Source organism: Lissotriton helveticus, chromosome 6 (genome assembly GCF_964261635.1).
Source record: "Lissotriton helveticus chromosome 6, aLisHel1.1, whole genome shotgun sequence".
Lineage (NCBI taxonomy): Eukaryota > Metazoa > Chordata > Amphibia > Caudata > Salamandridae > Lissotriton > Lissotriton helveticus.
Window position 1 is genome coordinate 127,608,563 of NC_136067.1, and position 21,717 is coordinate 127,630,279.

General features: G+C 45.9%; 1 protein-coding gene and 1 pseudogene across 1 annotated transcript in view; one reads left to right on the forward strand and one right to left on the reverse strand.

Moving 5' to 3' along the window:
* LRFN2 (leucine rich repeat and fibronectin type III domain containing 2) overlaps nt 1–21,717 on the reverse strand; it is a 1,621,598-nt gene that overhangs the window by 387,866 nt on the left and 1,212,015 nt on the right. The gene's annotated exons all lie outside the window — the stretch shown is intronic.
* Nucleotides 1–21,717, forward strand: part of LOC144762198 (uncharacterized) — a 158,493-nt pseudogene that overhangs the window by 19,775 nt on the left and 117,001 nt on the right.

Genomic DNA, 21,717 nt, shown 5'->3' on the forward strand with positions numbered 1-21,717 from the left:
TAGAACAGTATACAGATTTCAATAGAGGTTTCTTTTTCTTTATAGGACCTATCCAGAATAGTAAACTGATCCGTAGGTTAACCAGAACCCTTGAAGCTGTAGTAAATGAGACTGCCTCTGCTCTAGGTAATTTAACTGAAGAGCAATCTGCTATGAGATTTGTCGTTTTACAGAATCGGCTCGTCCTTGACGTCATACTGGCCGATAGGGGCGGGGCCTGTAGAGTCATCGGATCTAGTTGCTGCATTTTCATTCCAAATAACGCGCCGTCTGTTTATTCAGCTATAACCAGACTCCATAAAATTGCCCATCTGTTACACCAAGATCCAGGCACCTGGACATGGTCCGGTTGGTTCTGGAATATAATTTCCGCCTGGGGATGGAAAGTCTTGTCCTTTCTAGGTATTGCAGTAGCGATCATATTCAGCTGCTGTCTCTGTATACAATGTGGCCCTGCGATTTGCGGCATTTGTGCTACCTCTTGTATTCCTAGTCCCAAGCCCCGTTCTAAATCCCGTTCCAGGATAATTCGAGACGAGCAAATGATACTGTATGAAATGATAGATGGTATCATGAATATTGATGTTTCCTGATGGAAACGTAGTGACAAGGAGGGAATGTGGAAAAGTAAATTTTGCCATGTTCTGTGTCCCTACGCCTCCTCCATCATATGTTATGTGTGCATGATTAAATATGCATATGCATTCCCTTTGTTCGATTAATGACGCAATTACAGTTGTGTCCACCTCTAGTATGTCAGTTCCAGTTCTCGTGAATACTACGAATATCAGGTCTATGTAAAGCTACGTTGCCACGTTTCTCAGTGTGCACGTTATTCCATTATAAAGTCCCCGTCTCTAGGCCTCAAAAGGGCCTGGACACCAGATTCAGCTCCTGTCTCCTGAAACCTCGCTGAGGAGCGATACAGCCCCCACCTGTATCCTCGACCTTTCACTTACTTCCTGCCACGCAGTGCCCGGTTCAGCCTGGCTCTGCCTCTGAGTCTGCCAAAAGTATGTTATAGTTCCTGTTATCAGTTCAGTCCTCCTTCTCTGCATTCCTAAACTACTGAATCGCATCAATAGTTCCGTCATTGTCTAGCCTTTCCGGCTCCATGTTAGAGAAATACTGTATTAATGGTCATTTAGTATTCTTCATCACGCACTACATGAAGAATAATGCATGGTCCAGTCTTAGTGTCTGTTAGCCTTTCCTCTCCTGACTTCTAGTTTATATCAACATGTTCTCTAAACATCAGATACTAGATACTGTTTAGGTACATGTCGCCCTGACTCTCCAGACTTCAGTCTCTGCTCCTAGCACAAAGTTCATAGCCCCCAGCTTCTCCTAGTAACACGTCATTGCCAGTTTGCGCGCACCATCAGGTTAGAGGTCCCGGCTCCTTAGGTAGCCCCCTCCATGGTTTCCGCCCCATTCATGACATATTCTGTTACGTTTGCATCACATGTCTATGTATACGCCCTGTTACACCCACTTTCACCCTTATCTTTCGCGACTGCTACGCGTCATGCCTTCTGCTCCACCCACTGCTACGCCTATTGCAATGTAATGCTATGTGTTTGCGTTATGTATATATGCTCATGCACTGTTATTAAAAAAGTCCTCCGTTCCCCTTGTCCCGATCCTGCCCCCAGCAGCGCTGCTGGGCCCTGCCATCCTATTCTTAAGCAGGTTGTCCTGTTCCTGTCCTTTATGCTGTAATAAACCTGCAAAACTCCTACTACCTCGAATTTTGACTCTTATTTATTGAGCTATCTGTTATTCATTTATACATTCAAAAATAGGGTATTATTTATTTATTTACCACAAGTGTCTGAAAAGTTTCAGTGCTCCATCCATCATCTCCTTGTGTTTGCTTTATTCACCCTAATTTGGCAGGGTATGCCCAGACGTGGGTCCCTTGCTCACTTTGCCATTGGATTCGAGCTAGCCTGGCTGACGAGGGCTACTAGCCTGAAACTGGTCCCAGGAAGCTTGTTTCTGGTCCAGGGAAGACATGGCTTGTCAGTTCGGGCTGGACTGTTCCCATGAGGCACAGGGTCAAGACTGATTTGCATATAGCTATGTCTGAACTGGGGTGGTGAAGTCAGCTAAGGAACGATGATGGATTCAAACCAGATCTGTGACTGGGGTAAGTGTCTGAAAAGTTTTAGCTCTCTGTCCCTCATTTCCTTGTGTTTGCTTTGTTCGCCCTAAGTTGAAAGGCTGTGCCCAGATGTGGGTCCCTTGCTCACTTTGCCACTGGATACAAGGTAGTCTGGCCGATGAGGGCTGTTAGCCCTAAACCGGTCCCAGGATGCTTGTTTCCGGTCCAGGGAAGACATGGCTTGGCAGTTCGGGCTGGACTGTTCCCATGAGGCACAGGGTCAATACTCATTTATATATAGCTATGTCTGAACTGAGGTGGCGAAGTGAGCTAAAGAACGATGATGGATTCAGCCCAGATCTGTGACTGGGGGTGAGTGTCTGAAAAGTTTCAGTGCTCCATCCATCATCTCCTTGTGTTTGCTTTGTTTGCCCTATGTTGGCAGGGTATGCCCAGATGTGGGTCCCTTGCTCACTTTGCCACGTGATTCAAGCTAGCCTGGCTGATGAGGGCTGTTAGCCCGAAACCGGTCCCAGGATGCTTGTTTTCGGTCCAGGGAAGACATGGCTTGGCAGTTCGGGCTGGACTGTTCCCATGAGGCACAGGGTCAAGACTGATTTGCATATGGCTATGTCTAAACTGGGGTGGTGAAGTGAGCTAAAGAACGATAATGGATTTAACCCAGATCGGTGACTGGGGGTGTGTGTCTGAAAATTTTCAGTGCTCTGTCCATCATCTCCTTGTGTTTGCTTTGTTTCCTTAAAGCAAACATATGTCATTGATAGTTTCCCCTTTTATAGCAGTTTGTTGTATTTATCAGTTTTGGAAAAGTGGCACAGAGCATAATAAATGTTCCCCTACAGTTAAAGTTCAATTTGGCAGAAGGCCTCTCCACATTAAAAGTGATTTTCCCCCATCCTGGTAAGTAACCCAGCTCCTTACAATTACAAATGCATTGTGTACCCGTGCTTACAGACTACCAATAGCACTCACGATTAAATAGGCTATGCTTCTAGTTACAGTAACTGTACAGGCGAGCACAGGCTATTGTATAGTATGGTATAGTATAGTGTGCCTTTGTATGGCAATGGATGAGATGGGATGGAATAGCCTGCCTTTGTATGGTATGGGAGGGTATGGTGAAGTATAGCCTGACTTTGTATGGTGTGGTATGGTATGGTGTTATTGTTATGACCTGTCTTTGTATAACATGGAATGGTAGGGCCTGAAGTTGTATAGTATGATATGGTATGGCATGGTCAGGCCTGTCATTTTATATGATATCAAATGGTATGGCATAGTACGTTATGGTATGTCATTGTATATCATGGTATGGCCTTTCATGTTATGGTATAGTATGGTATAGCATGATATGGCCCATCATGGTATGGTATGGTATGGTATGGCATGGGACAGTGTGGCATGTTATTTTATAGTATGGTATGGTATGGCCTGTCATTGTATAGCATGTTATGATATGGACATTTGTGTTACAGTGTGTACATTGAACTATGGGAGGAACTGAAATACGAGCAGCCAAACGAGCAAAAAAGTGCCGTACAATATAATGTTTTATTTAAGCGACAAAGCTCTATTCAACCTGTAATCATGCAAACATAAACCAATTCTATAAATCATGAAACGCCTACATGAAAAGCATTTTGTAACAAACTAAACAAGAGATTACTTAATAGTGGTAGAGCAAAGACCTTAATGCATTTTAAAATCATTGTTGAAAGCTATGCTAACAACCTGTGAGCTACTGCTGGTTTCTATGCTGCACCAAAGGGTAGAAAGGAAGAGGATGAAAAGTAAAAGTTAAGAAACACGAGCACAGGGAACGAGAGGGTAAAACCAACAGTGAGGAGGGACACAATCTGAAAACACATTGGGATATCATCATTAATATTGGGAAGAGTATTATTATTTTTATTATTATCATCATCATCAATATAATTCGTTACTATGCTGCTCTACCCATCTCACCCATAGAAAAGTGGTATGCTGGCAAAATGTACGTATTTTTTCAAACTATGGAGATGCAACTAAACTTCAGATGTTTGTTACAATGTACACATTGAGCTACGGGTGGAAAGACTATAACAAACAACATTTTCTTTATAATTGTGAAATCTACTGTACTTGGCATTTTATTCCCAAAACCTTTTTCCTTCGCTCCCTTACTTTGCTAAACTCATTTTCGTTTGCTTTAGGACTCTGTACACTTTACCCTTGCTAACCAGTGCTGAAGTGCTTGTGCTCTCTCCTTAAAACATGATAAAATTGGCTTTTACCTAATTGGTACATATAATTTACTTGTAAGTCCCTAGTGAATGGTGCTACATGAACCCAGGGCCTGTAAATTAGTGGGCAGCAGCACTTATTGTGTCTTTGACTAAGTAGCCCATTAAAACATGTCTTGGGCCGCCCAGTGCAGCTTTTTGTGCAGGTTTAAATGGCCAGTGTGCCATGGCAAAATAATCCTTTAGCCAGGCCTGTACTTTCCTATTGAATACTTATAAGTCACACCTAAGGTAGGCCCAAAGTGTAATCCTTTGATATTGCTATATCTGATGTTTGTTGTTTATATTTTTCTTTTTGTCTATGTTTTTGTATGTTAGAAATTACAAACTTGATTCCGGGGGTCATCACTTTTCCTGAGGAAGGTGGTCTTTATCTTACTACTACCCACTGAAATGCGTTGATGCATTTATGTATGAACACTTGATTACTAGGGTATTTGCCAGTTAATGAAAACTTGGTTTTTATATTGTATTTTACTTTGTAATAAACAATCTGTTTAGAATTTTTTTGAGAGTGTGAACTTTTATGCTCTGATGATGCAGTATGGATGTAATTGATGGATCTTTGTTAAGCAAAGAGGACATTTTCTCTGACTTTTGTCTATTGGGTGCTCTACCTCTTTGGTTTTAAGGAGCCCCTCTCATTTCCTGAGATTCCCCACACAACACCTTGCACCAACTATAAAAAAAGGACCTTCAGAACCACTCATTAGAACATTCATAGACCTGAGGAACATTCAGAAGAAGGACTGCCCTACTCCCAGAAAGGCTGCTTTGCTGTCTGAAGAATGAAGATTGGACCCACTTTCCTTAATACCAGGCTACCCAGAGTTACTCCAAGGGTCAGTTGCATGATTTCCTGTGTGAGCTACACAGAAACATGCTGCACCAACTGGACCTGCTGCTTGCCTGTGCTGGAGTGAGTCCTGATCTCCAAAAGGCGGCCCAGAGGTCTTAAACCCTTGGCTCTCAAGAAAACATGAAAATCCTAAAGTTTGGACTCCTGGTGACCACAAAGTGGCTTCTTTGTGCTGAGAATTGACCCCCCAAGATGACTGCCACACAAGGCTCCAGTGAAACCTGCTCTGTGCACAGACAATGACGTTCTCAAAAATGAGATGATAACTAATGCATTCATTATCTCCCATTCAAACTTGTCAATCTAGTGAAAGTTGTATGAACGTCATTAAGGCATGATATAAAACATTGAGATTAAGTGCTGCAAACTGTATTTGTGCACTTGAAGCTAGTAGTTCTATTTTATTTTTATCTTTTCCAGTGCTGTTCTGAATAAGGATTTTTTTTCCAGAGTTTTATATAGGGCGAACTGGACCCGAAGGTTTCAAGTATCAGAGCGCTTTACACGAGCACCAGTTGTGTTACATGAGGACACGTGATAAAATGTATAGATTTTGGTTGAATTTTAATCAGCATAGATTGCTTGAGCAGTGTTTGATAATTTGAAACTTTTAATTAAGCGCATTTTTCTGATATAATTCTAATGAAAATTTGAGCTTATTGCAATCGTAGTTTTTTATTAACTTCTCAAAAATCTCAGATTGCATTGAATGGGTAGCTCCCATAATGACAATCTCTTTATGCTACAGCAACAACCGTCTGATATTCTCGATCTGCTCCTCACGTGACATCCTCCTCCTCTCAGTCCCCACCAATGCAAATGGAACTCTTCATGCAGGACTTGAGAAGGTAACCCATCAGCTGAACTAATCTGGCCCCTGTATCTGACCCATGCTCCATTGAGGCGCTTGAACTTGTGGCTTTCCCCAATCTAGCATGACCAGATAACTGCAAGTGGTGCTTTGTGCTTCAGGGCACTATTTTCACCAAAAATCTTTCAAACTCAATATCTCCGGTTCTAGTGATTAGATTTGTGTTGTTCTAACATCATATTACTTATTGTCATTTACTTTATTTTTCTAAATTGATTCGAAATTTTTCTTATGTTGTATTTTTTTCACTTCGTTACTCTTTGAGTGCTTCTTAAATACTTTACAAAATTCTATTATTAAAATAATATAATGCTCTTTTCACTCAAGAAGGTTATATTGAAACAGTAATCATGTGAACATAAACCAATATGAAAAACACACCCTGTTTTTAAATGAAACATTTTAATCATGTCCAAGACATCCTATAAATCTTATCAATCAAGAAATATTTACCAAAAAAACTCTTTACACATAGCACAAAGCCATGCTTGTATTTTGAAATTGTTATTAAAAGTGACACTAACAACCTGTGGCTGCTGGCGTTCTTATGCTGCACCAAAGAGAAGAGCGAGAGAGGATGTAACGCAAAATGGAACAAATGAGCAATTACACCACAGCATAGAGCAAAACCAGGAACGAGACAATCTAAAAACACTTTGGGGCATATTCACAAGAACGTGTGCTAAACATCACCAAAAAATGCTAACGCAACTTTACACATCTCAGCCTATCGCGAGAAAATAACCCTGTGTCAACGTGGAATTCACAACAAGGTGGTACCATGCGATAGTCTGCAAAAACCGCGGCCAATGTCCGCGATACAACCACCTCGACGGAGATAAAAACACAACCCTCGACACGAAAAAACATGCGATGGGCCAAAGCGCGATGAGGAGATCAGCGTTAAGCAGCACCAGGCCTGCAATACACACATGGCAGGCAGGAACAAGCATTTGCAATGCAATAGGTCTCGCATTAGGAAAGTGTGAGCTATTGGTATTGTAAATGACAATTCTTTTACATATGTGTTGGCTTTGAAAATATATAAATTAATAGCATTGTCATTCACAAAGCCAATAGCTTACACTTTCCTAATGCGAGTCCTATTGGCTATGGCAATGCTTGTTGATAGGAAGCAAGGACAGTGCTGTTGTGGTGCTGAGTGATGATGTGGTTGGGCTGAGAAATGTGGTGGTGTATTAGAGTGATGTGTTGGTGTCCCAGAGTGATGTGGTGGTGTCCCAGAGTGATGTGGTGGTATATTAGAGTGATGTGGTGGTGTCCCAGAGTGATGTGGTGGTGTCCCCGAGTGATGTGGTGGTGTCCCCGAGTGATGTGGTAGTGTCCCCGAGTGATGTGGTGGTGTCCCCGAGTGATGTGGTGGTGTCCCCGAGTGATGTGGTGGTGTCCCCGAGTGATGTGGTAGTGTCCCCGAGTGATGTGGTGGTGTCCCCGAGTGATGTGGTGGTGTCCCCGAGTGATGTGGTGGTGTCCCTGAGTGATGTGGTGGTGTCCCCAAGTGATGTGGTGGTGTCCCCGAGTGATATTGTGGTGTCCCTGAGGGATGTGGTGGTGTTCCTTAGTGATGTGGTGTGTGAGGGTGAGGGTGTGGGCTGGTGAGGGGGGGAGGGTGAGTGAGGGTGAGAGAGTTGTGAGGTTGAGGGGTGTGAGGGTGTGATGTTGTGAGGGTGAGTGAGGGTGGGTGAGGGTGAGTGAGGGTGTGTGAGGGTGACGGGGTGTGAGGGTGAGGGTGATTTGGGTGGGGGTGGTGGGGGTGAGGATGTGTGAGGGTGAGGGTGTGTGAGGGTGAGGGTGAGGGGGTGTTTGAGGGGGTGAGGGTGAGGGGTGTGAGGGTGAGTGAGGGTGAGTGATGGTGAATGAGGGTGTGTGAGTGAGGGTGTGCGGGTGAGGAGGTGTGAGGATCCGAAGTAAATGGTGGCAGGGCAGACATCATAAGACAGAGAGAAGAGACTGCGTCGTGACTGCGTTGGTCAGTTTCAGAATCAGGATTGGCAGAGTCAGCACAGTCTGCAAGGGATCAACGTGTCTAGAGGCAAAGCATAGCGAATGTAGCCTAGCAGCTAGCAAGTCGAGTGTTTTCAAGCTGAGTGTCCCTAGAGAGATGGCAACACAGCAACAGCATTTGAGGAGCAAGGCTAATGTAAACAAGCACGTTAGGCTTTCACTTTCGTCCAGAAACAAGCTCTCGGCATTGCTGTGGCATGGGGGTGGGGGAGCAGGAGCACATTCCTTTGAAGTCTGATGCGGGGTCGGGGGAGCGGCAGCCTTTGAAGTCTGATGCCGAGGCACAGACAAATGGTGGTGCACGATGTGCACGTGGGGGGCTGGGGAGTGGCAGCCTTTGAAGTCCGATGCCGAGGCACAGACAAATGGTGGTGTGTTATGTGGCTGGCGATGGTGTGCACGCGCATAGATAACATGAACTGTATGCGATCTGCAGCCGTTTTGGTAGACTTTTCTTTTCCGCTTACTATAATCTCGCCGGAGCAATGCGCAAGCGCATTGGCTCAGGCGAATCCTAAAAATCACTAGAAAAGTAGAAAAAACACACAAACACAAACTGACAAGCACCACGGAGGCAGCCGAAGCAGGCGCAGAGGATGAGCGCAACCCCACAAGCACCCCGGATGACCAGCCTGGGACCTCAGGGACAGGGAAGAGCAAGGACAAGAAGAAGAGGAAGACAAAATTCAGTACGCAGGAAAACAGGATCCTGATCACGGAGGTGATGGAACACCATCAACAACTGTTCGTCACCTCCAACGTGTCATTGGGCACTAAAAATAGGATATGGTCGGATATGGCCGGACATCATGCGCAAGGTGAATGCCGTCAGAGAGCACAAGAGGTCAATGGACGAGGCCAAGAGGCGCTGGTTTGACATCAAGCGCAAGACCAAGGAGAAACTCGCAGCCAACCAGAAGGCAGCAATGCAGACTGGAGGTGGGAGTCCAGCGCCACAGTTCGTGCTGGAGGACATGGAAGAACTGGTGTCGACAGTCATCAGTGTGGAGACTGTGGCCTGAGTTGGGGGACCGGACACTGCCTGACAGGACACAACCCAACCGCAACAGGGTGAGTGACCACCAGGTACTCAGTGGAGATGGCCACAATGGCACACATGCATGATGAAGCAGAGCACAGTGCACACCCACAATGACTCTGGGTCATGGCCCTCCTCTACAGACTGTTACAATGTACAATGCCATGCTGTCTGAATGTCAACATGTACCATGCGGCTACATGCATGTGGACACATTGTAATACACCATCTCCTCTTCACATTGCAGAGGCACTGTCAACACCTCCTGCACAGCAGTCCAAGCCACTCTTCTCTGATGACGAGGAGTCGACATCACAAGCCCTCCAAGACATCATTGACATCATCCGCAACTCACCTCCAGGATCAGGGCAGCCCGCTGCATCGAGGAGACCCCACCCACCACCAAAACCACCCAGCAGAAGGCACCCACAGCCCCGGCAGTCTCCCAAGACCCCCAGGAACAACATATGGCTTTCCAATGCTGTGTGCTGGAGGGCCAGAGGGAGATGGCTGAGCAGGTGTGGGTAGGGTTCGGCCTCATGGCTACCAAACTGGACACCATCCATGGGTGTCTAGGTCCCATCAGCTCCAGTCCCTAACGGACACCCACGGCCCGCTCCAACGAGCCCTGGATGATCACCGGAGTCATCACACGGCGAGAAGAACACCTGTCCACTCAGACTGGCTCTATCGATTCCAGCCGTGAGCTGGCACACATGCAGAGGCTCATGGAGGACATGGTGCGAATGGAGGCGGAAAGGATGGCAGCCACTGCTGCACATCAGCGAAATGTAGCTGGGATCAACCATGCCCTGCAGATCCTCATCATGGCATTGCTGCCACAAGGCGTGGCGCTGATGAATGCTGCTGTCCCTACACCATCCACATCTCCGCCCCCTGGTGTGTCAGTGCCTCACAGTGTGGCAATAATAATAATAATAATAATAAACAAGACAGAGCCACCCAATTTTCCCGTAGGGACTGGGTATGATTAATAACAAGATTACAAATTGTCCCTATAGGAATTATTTAAATGATTTTCCTCAATCCTCTTTAAGTCACAATCGTGATCTATTATTCATATAGAAGCAAGGAAGATACAGTCTTTTACTGTTATTTATTTTTATCAGTTATTTTCTTTTTCAAAAATGTGACATGGCAACAAAAATGCTACACAATATACAGATTTGGTCTCTTGTAGCATTAGACACCTTTTGTTCTTTACATGGAAAATCAAACTACCATGTGGCAAAGATTTTGACTAAACATATTGCATTCATTCTAATGACACATCAAATGATACAAATGGAAACAAAACGGTGTCGTGCGTCGACTTTTTGGTCCCTCGTCGGTTAAAACAAATCCATAGGACCATCATCAGGACAAGTTGCACATATACATCTATATATAAACACAAAAACTTTAATCTACAATGCCTTGCTTAAGAGGTATCATCTAATCACCCCAAGAGGGAACGCAGAACCAAGACATGCAACCCAAGTGTAGAGGATACACACAATTATGACCACTTAAAAAGTGCACACATACGTGTAGTGTACTAATCTGTGACCTATGTACAATAAAAGTCAAAAAAGGCTTACCACGAACCTCCAGCCGGAGGACTTAAAGCCTAACCAGACAGTAATGTCCAATCAATCTAAAAAACCAAAGCAAACACCATCAGCATATTGGTGTAAGAGTGGGAATTAAACGGTGTATGCAGTGTGACAAACCCAGTCCATACTTACAGGCTGCCGCATTTATAACATCCAGATATTTCATCAAAGATGTACGTATTTCTATATAACAAAAAATGAAAGAATAGATAATCAACCTATAACTGAACGCTCTATCCTCTACTGGAACTAAATACAGTGCACCAAGAACCCATAGTCCATATTACAAGAGTACTCACATATACAGAATTAGTCCAAAGAGACTCAATCACCTGTAACAAAAAGGACTCATTAATCACGGCTGGAGTGTGGAACAGAGCTCAACATGTCACAGACTCCTACGCGTGAAACGTGAAAAACGCTCAGCTTACGCTTACTTGGAACACGGAATGCAGCCTTCGTTAACTTCTCCACTCAATGGTTTAAGCTTGCCGGTCCCGGCTCCTCGGATACCTAACCCTTGACCTACGCAGCGTTATGACATGCGGCGTAATGACGTGTGACGTGACGTAAAGTCTGTCTCATTATTCTTAGATGATCGTGACTTGTATTGTCAAAATCAAGTCACCTATATTTCCCGTGATGTAATGTGAGGTCTTACGCAAACATAATTAATGTGTTCTCATGCGAAGGGGGATCGAGTTAGACGAAAAGTGTATGAACACACCAACCAACAATGGCGGCCAATTTGGAACAGGTATTGAGGCTTAAGAAAGTATGGGCACACCAGTTACAAATGTTCTTCACTGACATAGTGGGGCATCATAGGTGCCACAGTTTCAGAAAACCTACCTCACTATGAACAATGAACAAATTATACAGTCAACACTTGCCTACAAAGCCAGATAGTCAGCAGAACTTTATAATGTAGATACAGCATGCCATTCAATTAAAGAGTTTAACTCCTTTTCTACTGTGTTGCATGTCCAAATCCATTTATTCTCCCTTAGAGTGAGGAGACGATCCACATTATGATGCTGTTTCGTGCATTTAATGACATCAATAACAAACCAGCACATTTCATTAGGTAAGTGAGCTTTTTGATGGTAGTGTTCAACAAGAGGGGCTGAAGTTACATTACACCGGATTTGGGATTGATGTTGTAACGGTATACACCTGTTACAACGCATTTTTTACTCCGCACTACCATTACAACGCGACTTTTACTCCGCATACCGTTACAACGCATTGCGCTGGGGGGCGCTGTAGGATAGGGAATAAGTTTAATTTTCTATCCAACACCTTCCCTAGTGTCCACGGGGACTGGTGTTGGAATAGAAAATTATACTTACCACTATCCAGCGCCCCAAGGCGCTATGCGTTGTAACGGTATGCGGAGTAAAAGTCGCGTTGTAATGGTCTGCGGAGTAATAGTATGCGTTATAACGTCATACATCCGTTGTAACACTCGCTTCTTTACCTCTTGGGTCGTTTTTCCTATATACAGCAGTGAACAAGGACATTCTATACAGTAGATGACATTTTTTGTATTGCAATTAGAGTGATGAAACAATTTAATATCTTTTCCATTCAATTTGCAACTTTTCATTACTTTCGTTGTCTCACAAGCTGCACAATTCCCACAAGGGTAATGCCCGGTGATAAGAGCTAAACCCCACTGTGACTGTAATGTTGTTACTGGTGGTTCTTTATAAGCTTTCACCAAGTGGTCTCTTAGGTTTCTCCCTCTCTTAAATGCAAAGCGAGGTGGAGCTAAGTATGGTTCAACCTTTATGATCAGGTGCCAGTTGCTTTTTATGATTGATCTGATCTGATTGGATTCTGAACCAAAAGTTATTACACAAGTTAGAGGGTTTTTCATGTTAGCATCTGTGTCTAGATTCACCTTTTTAGTGAGTAGGGCATCGCGATCATAGTACCACGCGCGTTTCATGTATTTTTTTACCAATCTGTATGGGTATGCACGCATTACTAGTTTAGACTGTAAGACTTTTGCTTCACGGAAATAATCCTCCCTTCTGGTACAGTTGCGTCGTAGACGCAAGAACTGTCCAAAAGGGAAGTTATCCCGTAAGCTGCGTGGATGTTGACTATCACAGTGTGGCAGGCATATCCGCTTGGGCCCCTGATGTGTTAGTGGCACACAGTGCCGCAGCCGGTACTGCAACACCCAAAGTTGGGGCAGAGCACACATCTGAGGACAAGGACATGGATGGGATTGTGTTCAGAAAGAGGTACTAGCATTCATTTCCGCTACCTGGCCTGTTTCTGCTTGGTGCCGCACATGGCCCCATGACCGTCCACTGACCCTTGATACACTCCGCTGCACTCTCCTTGGACCGCGACATGGACTGCCATATCCTGTTTGATGACCAATTACACTGAGGCCAGACTGTGGACTGTACCCTTCCTCTTCCCCAGTACTTGTCATCCCCGGATGAACTCTGGCTGGTCGGCCATGGGCCTATATTGTGTAGTGTGCTTGGCATGTCCCTGTACCGCTCCAACTGCAAAACTCCACTGGATGTGCAAAAAACATCCAGTAACGCACTGCTGTGTCATGTCTTTCATCATTCATGTATGAATGTAGGTACAGTGATTTCACTTACGTTAATGATGCTCATCTAGTGGGATGCCAGTCACAGTGTGCTACATTGCCTATTATTTTCCGGGTGCTATGGACACTACAACAGGGACACAGGCATTAGTCACTTCCTGGTCCGAACATGGACAGAACCACGCCCAGTGCCCACGAGTCATTATTGCATGCCCTGCGCTGGTCCGACATACGCCAGGCCAGACTACTCCACATACGCTCTGAGGGGGGCCAACATTGCTACCTGTCATAGGCGTACTCGCTCGTGGTGTGCAGGTCACTTGTCTAGTTGTAAGCATGTCACGGCCACTCCCTGAGGGCAGGTTTGCACACACACCACACCCATCTGGCACAGGCGTCACAGGCCATGTAACCCCGCAAATATAAGGGGCCGACAACATCACATTCCCCTCTGCTGGTGGTGACTGGATGAAGGACGCTCCAAGGTTCTCAATCATAAAGGCCCCATGAGTTGTTGCGCACAGGGTCAGTGGCACCCGAGTCCTTGCGGCCATCACAGGCCTACCACCACGTGGCACTGACTGGCGTTGGACAGGGTTAGTGGCACCCAAGGCCTTGCGGACGTCATGGGCCTACCACCACATGTCGCTGACTGGAGTTGCACAGGGTTAGTGGCCCCGAAATAGCTTAGCGGCTGTGCAGCCTGCGTTGATGACATGTGCACTTATGTGGTCTCTGCCATTGATGACTCAGGACTCAGCGTCATTTGTGGGACCGGCTGCGCTGCGGGCAGGCCTGCATGATGTGGACCATGCCACGGTGGCGGGACCGGGGCCTGGAGCTTGCACATGCACGTGGTGTGCCTACTGAGGGACACTGCGGTGGCAGCAGGTGAACAGTGGGGCCTGTGTGCACAGGGGCTGTGGTGTCTTTCTCTCTGTCGCTTCCATTTCTTCTCACTCTCTGTCCCCTCTCGCTCTCCCTTCCTTTTCTTCCCTCTCTTTCTCTCTCTGGCTCACCTTCCTTCTCTGTTCCTCTGTGTCTCGCTCCTTTGTTCTGCGCATGACACACATCCTGATTTTGTGCTTTATTTTCCAGGCTATGACATCGAGATTGACCCTGACGGACCAGATAGGAGTCTTCCACATTGGTGTTTTGTGTTGTATTTCAATAACGTTTTTGGTTGTTACTTCAGTGCTGTGTGACTGTTTCTCCTTCTTCTGGACACACATGTGTGTATTTATTTTGGAAATGTTCATCATCATGAGTTTTTTGTGGCTCTTGTGTCATGCATGGTATGTGTATGTCTGGGGGGAGGGGCCGGGGGGGGGTTGGGGTGGTGGCGGGGATGTTGTGGCCCTTATGGGTATCGGTGCTGCATGTTCATTGTCTCCATGGCATTTGTGGGTCTTCAGGTGTGGCTCTTGAGTGGGTTCCCTTTCATGCTGTGGGCAGTCGTCCTGTTTAGCACCAGCAAAAGGCAGGGGTTAAATCCCTGGTGCTATCACAGCTTATCGCCTGTTTTTGTTGCACTTCGCAGATCTAGCAGTTCGCTGTGAAAGTGGTGTTGTGTTTTTTTGTGTGTTTTTGCACTTGAACATCTACTCTGCATCTCATTAGGGTTAGTTGGTGGTGTCTACCGTGGAGATAAATTTTGGGGCAGTTATCGCAGGAATAGAGGCAATATCTACAGTTTGCACCAGCGTGTGAATGGGGTGTTAAATCTATCTCCACTTTTGATGCGTTAAGGTGGGAATAAATCGGAGATAAGTCCTTGTGAATATCTCACTTATAGTCTTACAAAGTGCTGGAGGTAGAAGAAAAGACTATGCCGAGACTGAAAGCAGAAGCAGCAAAAGACACCCCAAAAAAAACAAAAGCTGTATGTGGTCCATGCTCCAGGGACTGGTGAAACAACACTAGCAGAAAGTTAAGAAAGAACACGCTGACCAAAGATAAGCCAGCAAATAAGACTGACAATGAATTCAACCAATGGTAATGGTAAGCAATGGTAAGTAATGGACGGGTTCTAAACCCCTTGTAAGTAAACAAAATGTTTTGCAATTGACAGTGCATACACTGTTTCTGAGAATCCTAAAAATGCAGGATATGACCTTTAGGCTGACTGAATACCTCTTATTCTTTTTGCACATAACCTGCCTGGTGCAGTGGTAGTTCACTGAAAGCTCCACTTCCTGCTTGCCATCTCTCACATTGTTCTTCCTAAATACACTTTGTCACAAGGCAGCCTGCATTGCTGTCAGGATAGCTTTTGCGCAGTAAGGGCTACCTTCCTGCACAAAAATGATCCTTTGAGGCTATTTCTTTTTGCATGTGTGCTGCAGAATGAAGAGAGAATGAGGAGCAATAAAGATATTTCTCATCATTATGCCAGCCTCAGGTGCAAACCCAGGTTTACAAGTATGAAAATATGAGTTTGCATGAAAAATACATGTGCTGATGTACAGGGACACCCATGCACCACCCATGTAAAGTCTACCAGGCGCAAGGTAATGCAAGAAAGTGCATGGTTGTGTAGTGAGGGCTGGGCCTTGTTGCGCACATTGCTATGTTAGCATAGGCTTATTAGAAGTTTAAACGCCATTTTACCGTTTGCTTCTTTTGCACACAACACTGCATATAACTATTGTTGTAAGTTAGGCTGCCTGAATTACTTCACATGAGAGCGGCTTGTTTTCGGCATCCCTAGACTTACATTGCAATCCTAGTCTGCACAGTGAGTGCTAAAGCCTCCAAGGTTATCATAACAAGGTAGCTGTTGTTCGGGCTGATCGCTCACGTTTTAAGCATAACATACATGCAGCTGCAAGCCAACGGAGATTCTGGCACCTTTAATATTGCACTGTAGGCATGATTTCAGGCACTTGGAAGAATTCAGTTTTCCAGAGAGACAGAGAGCTTTTGCAGATCCTGATGTGATTCATTCCTGCTGATCTTAGAGGTATGGGGTCCCCCACACAAGCCTAAGAGACCTTCTATATTTTATAAAACATAGTTCCTAGCTAGGGAGGGTGATATACTAGGCGCTATCAGACCTGTTTTCACCATCATTGTAATATGATTTCTCCTTTTGTGTTTTATGGAATTGTAACAACGCAGATCATATTATTTCTAATCATATGTCTGCTTATGTTAGCAATGATACTGCATCTTAGAGCATGTCGTTAAAATAAATATTATAACTTTTCCCTGTCTCTTTTTACTCCTGTTGTGGACTGGTATGAGAGTATAATGAAAAAGTGTTCTTGCTTCCCACCATTCCTGAGTATAGCCTAAGTCGTATGTTGTCTAATCATTGGTACCTTTGCTATAAGTCGAAGAACTAATGGGACACTAATGCTAGTCGGTTAGGGTTTCTAGGTACTGAGGTTAATTTTTTTGGTCCACCACAATTCACTGAGGTCCTGCGTCTCTGTGCACAGTTCTGTGTAGGAGCAGACTCCCTGCAACCTGGTGCACCCAACTTAGTGGTCTTATTTTGAGATTCTCGAGCAGTGCTTATATCAGTCCTCGACCCTCTCACTATTGTTTCCGGTTGACAGTGGTGACGGATTCATAGGTCTTTTCAAGCTTGTGCTACATTACTTTGGTTTGTCTTTTATCTCTACTGTGTCATTATGGGTGATGTTGACATACCCCAGCATAGCCGTATAGAGGTCCGCAATCATTTGCAGGCTTATGCCGTCCCCTTGGCAGGCATGGCGGTTGTTTTTGTAGTGAGTGCTCATGCCGCTTACCCATTTGAGCTTTTCTACTCATGGGTTACATTCCCTGCGGTGAATGCAGATACCATTTTTTTATTATTTATTTATTTAGATTTATAAAGCACCTTATCACCCAGAGGTATCTAAGCGCTTGTCCAGAACTACATACTGGTTTGATCATGAGGCGAGGAGCTATTAGGACGAACCCCAAGCCTCCCAGAAGAGCACGGTTTTAAGCATCTTCCTGAAGGGTAGGAGGTTTGGTTCCTTGCGCAGGTGCATTGGCAAATTATTCCAGGCCACTGGAATCGCATTGGAAAAAGTACCAATGTGTTTCATGTTTACACTTACACTGCCGTACCTGTGAAGTACACTCCATATAGGACACAGGAGGTTCCGATTTCAGCTTGGCAGCACCGCGTTTGGTTTAATGGTGCCCTTCCCCACTCTTTAACGGGGGTTTGATTAGGTCCTTTGTCCATCCCAGGTGCTTCTTGGCCTGTTTTGGCTGGATTTACCCCGCACCCCTGTGCCACAGCAGTTCCCATAGCTGAATTGAGGCCACTTTTTACCTCTGCTGTAGGGGTTAGAAGGGACTTGGATCAATACATAGCCCGCAACATCCAGGGCGGGCACCTGGTGTTGCGGCGCATCCAGTTCGACCGGGCGGGATGAAGCTTAGCCTTGTCATGGTTAATGCGGTTATGGGCAGGTGCCCCCAGGATAAGGATGAGATGCCTTTTTGGCTTGCCGAGAAATTTGACCACGTGGAGGCAGTGTTTCCAAATTCGACTCCTGTGGAGAAGCACAGGATTCTTACCATTACTTTGCAGAAAGACTTATTGCCGGAGGTGATTGATTGTAACACATGGGGTATGATTTTTGCGGCAGTCTATCCCAAGTGCTTCGGCACTCCGTCTATGGCTGTTCTGCCCTCCGTCATTAAGCGTATTCAGGATGAGCACGGGCCAGAGGCGACGGTTGAATTGAGAATGAGACTAGTTGGAGTGTTTCCGATCTTGTCCTTGCTAATGTTAAGGGAGATGCGGTAAGCTCCCAGGTGTCTAATGCTTTGCGCGATGTCCCCGATGCCGAGAAATCCCATCAGTTACTGAAAATTATTACGGTAGCTTATAAGACCATTGGCCGAAATAGTTTAGGTGTTAAGCCTTTTGCTAAAACAACGCAAAAGCAAACTCAGGCGGCGAAGTCTGACAAAGATGATCGCCCCTTTGTTCCATAGCAGAATTGGAATAAGAATAAAAAACAGGGGAAACAGCAACAGAAACAGGGGTCCCATCCTGCTTCACCAATACCTGCGTCTACTGAGCGCACATATGAATTGCGCGACCGCGCTACTATTAAGTCACCTGATCGTTTTCAGGTTCCCGATCAAGGTTTTCCTCGCTCTTTGCAGGAAACATCGGTCTCACCCACCGGTGGAGGAGATGGTGGCAGAGGACGGGGTGCAAAACAAGAGCAACCCCACAAGACAGACGGTAAAGGCAAGCAGGACAACTCTACTCGTCAAAGACCACAGTTTCAGAAAAATAAAGTTGCTGCTTTAACAGCGAGATATGCCACGGATAGTGGGAACACAGCTTCGGAACCTGACGTGGGCACTGACACTACTAGACAGCGCAGCAGAAATTACCATAGTGCGGGAAGCATTGCATCCACTTCTGTGTGCGACAGCAACTGATACGTTCGTTGTTGTTGGGACAGCTGACACTAGAGTGGCTCCCCCTGAACTGCTTTTTAAAATAGTCCTTTTAATTGAAGGTGATATACAATGTACAATAAAAGGGGTATTTTGGGAGAATTTAACTACTACTATTTATGACATTTTGTTAGTGGAAGCTGATTGGCCCCCACCCTGTGTTCTGTCTGCTCCACAAGGGGAGGAGGTAATCGTCTCTGCTTTCGCACGCACAGTGCCAAAGGAGCAGGCGCTGAATTTTCCAGAAGAGTGGGCTAAGGTGCTTGCACTGGCTTTGCACAGTACTCACTGTGGTTGGGACAAATTTTCCCCCCAACATGAGATCCCATTGCGGTCTACGCCACAGCCTCAACCCCAATACCCCATGCGGCGTGAAGCGAAAGCTCCGGTGGCAGAGATCCTTGAACAATTGGAATATCAAGGTGTGATTGAAACATGTGTGTTTCCGATGAATAACACTCTTTTTATTGTGACCAATCCTGATGGCTCGTACCGTTTGGTATTGGATTACCGGCACTTAAACTCCCACTGTCATACGTGCGCGGTACAAAATACTCACAGTTCTGCTCGTGTGGATAGTACTGTGCAAAAAAGGTTTTAAACCACACTTGACATATCCAATGGCTTTTTCGCCCACAACTTGTCCTCCATTAGTAGCCAATGACAGCCTTTACCAGTGGTGGCAAACAACACCACTGGTATGGGCTATAAGAACAGTCCAGGCGTCTTTGCCGCCTGCATAGTCTCTCTTTTGGAGGTACTCAACCTCGATGCATGTTCGTATGTGGATGATATTTATCTCACAAACGACGAAATATGGCCGCATCTGTGTTGCGTTGACCGCATAATTTGCCGTTTTGCAGATTTTGGCTATAAATTCAACTTTGCAAAATCTCACATTGCAGAGTACACAGTGTTGTTCCTCGGCTATGAGCTCAACAACGAAGGTCGAGGTTTGGCTCCACACTTCCTCAATCAATCAATCAGGGGTTTGTTAAAGCGCGACTACTCACCCGTAAGGGTCTCAAGGCGCTAGGGGTGGGGGGGGTGCAGGTTCCATATCATCAAGGAGGGGGTCTGTCGAAGAGCCAGGTTTTGAGGTTTCTTGCGAAGATGGGGAGCGATGTTGTCTGCCTGAGGTGGAGCGGAAGGGCGTTCCATGCTTTGGCCGCGAGGAAGGAGAAGGAGTGGCCTCCCGATCTGGTCTTTCTGGTGCGGGGGACCACGGCGTAGGAGAGCTAGGCTGATCGTAGGGTCCTTTGGGGTGCGTGGAATTTGAGTCGGCTGTTCAGGTATGCTGGTCCGGTGCCGTGGAGGGCTTTGTGTGCGTGGGTGAGCATCTTAAAGGTGATTCTCGCCTCGACTGGGAGCCAGTGGAGTGTGCGCAGGTGCTGGGAGATGTGGCAGTGTTTTGGCAGGTTGAGGACCAGTCTTGCGGCGGCGTTCTGGATGTTCTGTAGCTTGCGGATGAGGTTTTTGTTTATTCCGGTGAAGAGTGCGTTGCCGTAGTCGAGTCTGCTGGTGACCAGGGCATGAGTGACTGTCTTTCGGTGTTCGAGGTGATCCATTTGAAGGTCTTACGAAGGAGGCGGAGGGTGTGGAAGCAGGAAGATGAGACAGAGTTGATCTGGCGGTCCATTTTGAGCTCGGAGTCCAGGATGATTCCCAGGTTGCGTGCATGGTCTGTGGGGGTTGGCGGGTTTCCGAGGGCGGTGGGCCACCAGGTGTCGCTCCAGGCGTCGGGGTTTGGGCCCATGATGAGTACTTCTGTTTTGTTGGTGTTTAGTTGTAGGCAGCTGTTTTTCCTGGAGGAATGCGCACAGCTATGCGCTCCTACGACACTGAAGAAACTACAATCTTTACTGGGCTTTTTTAATTTTGGGCGTACTTACATTCCCGAATATGCCCAGCGTATCAAGCCTCTTTACGCCTTGGTACAACCTACTTTTCCCAAATCTTGCTGGCTGCCGGCTCATTCAGCCATGTTGCAGTCTTTGCAGGCTGATCATCTAGAATCTAAATTCGTATTGACTCGTGATAACCACACCAACCTGGTGATAAGAATCGTACCAGGAGCGGTGGGTTTCACATACCTAACTTTTAATGAGGGTGACACAGTCCCTATCGCTTACAAGTCACACATGTACACTTCCGCTGAGCTGCGGCTTTCCACTGTGGAAAAAGTTTTGACAGCAGTGCAAATGGCGATTCTGAAAGAACGTGCACTGTCACAGGGAAAACGCATTTTGGTTGTTACTCCTTATCCTGCCCAGGAGGCAGTGACGAAAGCCAGTGTACCGAATTCAAAAGCTTTGCACCCAAAGTGGATTCAATGGGCTACGTCCTTGACATTTCCGGATGCCACGTTCATTTTCGATTCCTCTTTGCAGACTCAGGAGTTCGTGCACTATGAATTAGTTCATCCGGCTCCTCTGACCATGCGCCCGCTGGAGGATTTTTGTTGTATCATTTACACTGACGGTTCGGTGCAAACGGCGACGGGTTCAAAGCATGCTTATTCTTCGGCCTGCGCAATAGTGGTTGGTACTATAGTGAATGGAGAGTTCAAGTCCGATGTCCTGCATACACAGACATTAGGTAACTGTACCGCCCAATTGGCAGAGCTCCGTGCTCTAATGCTTGCATTGGAGTACGCTGATCCTAGTGTGACTACTCTTATTGTAAGTGACTCTTACTACTTACTATCCTTTGGACGTGGGCGATAACACCGAAGAAGGGTATGAGATGTTCTATGCCTGGGTAACGAAATCCTTCGATGCCTTAATCCCGGCCAGTTGGTCTAAATGCCGCTCACATATACATAACCTGTGGTACAATGACTCTCTAAAGATCCTGAGGAGTGCCTGTAAAAAA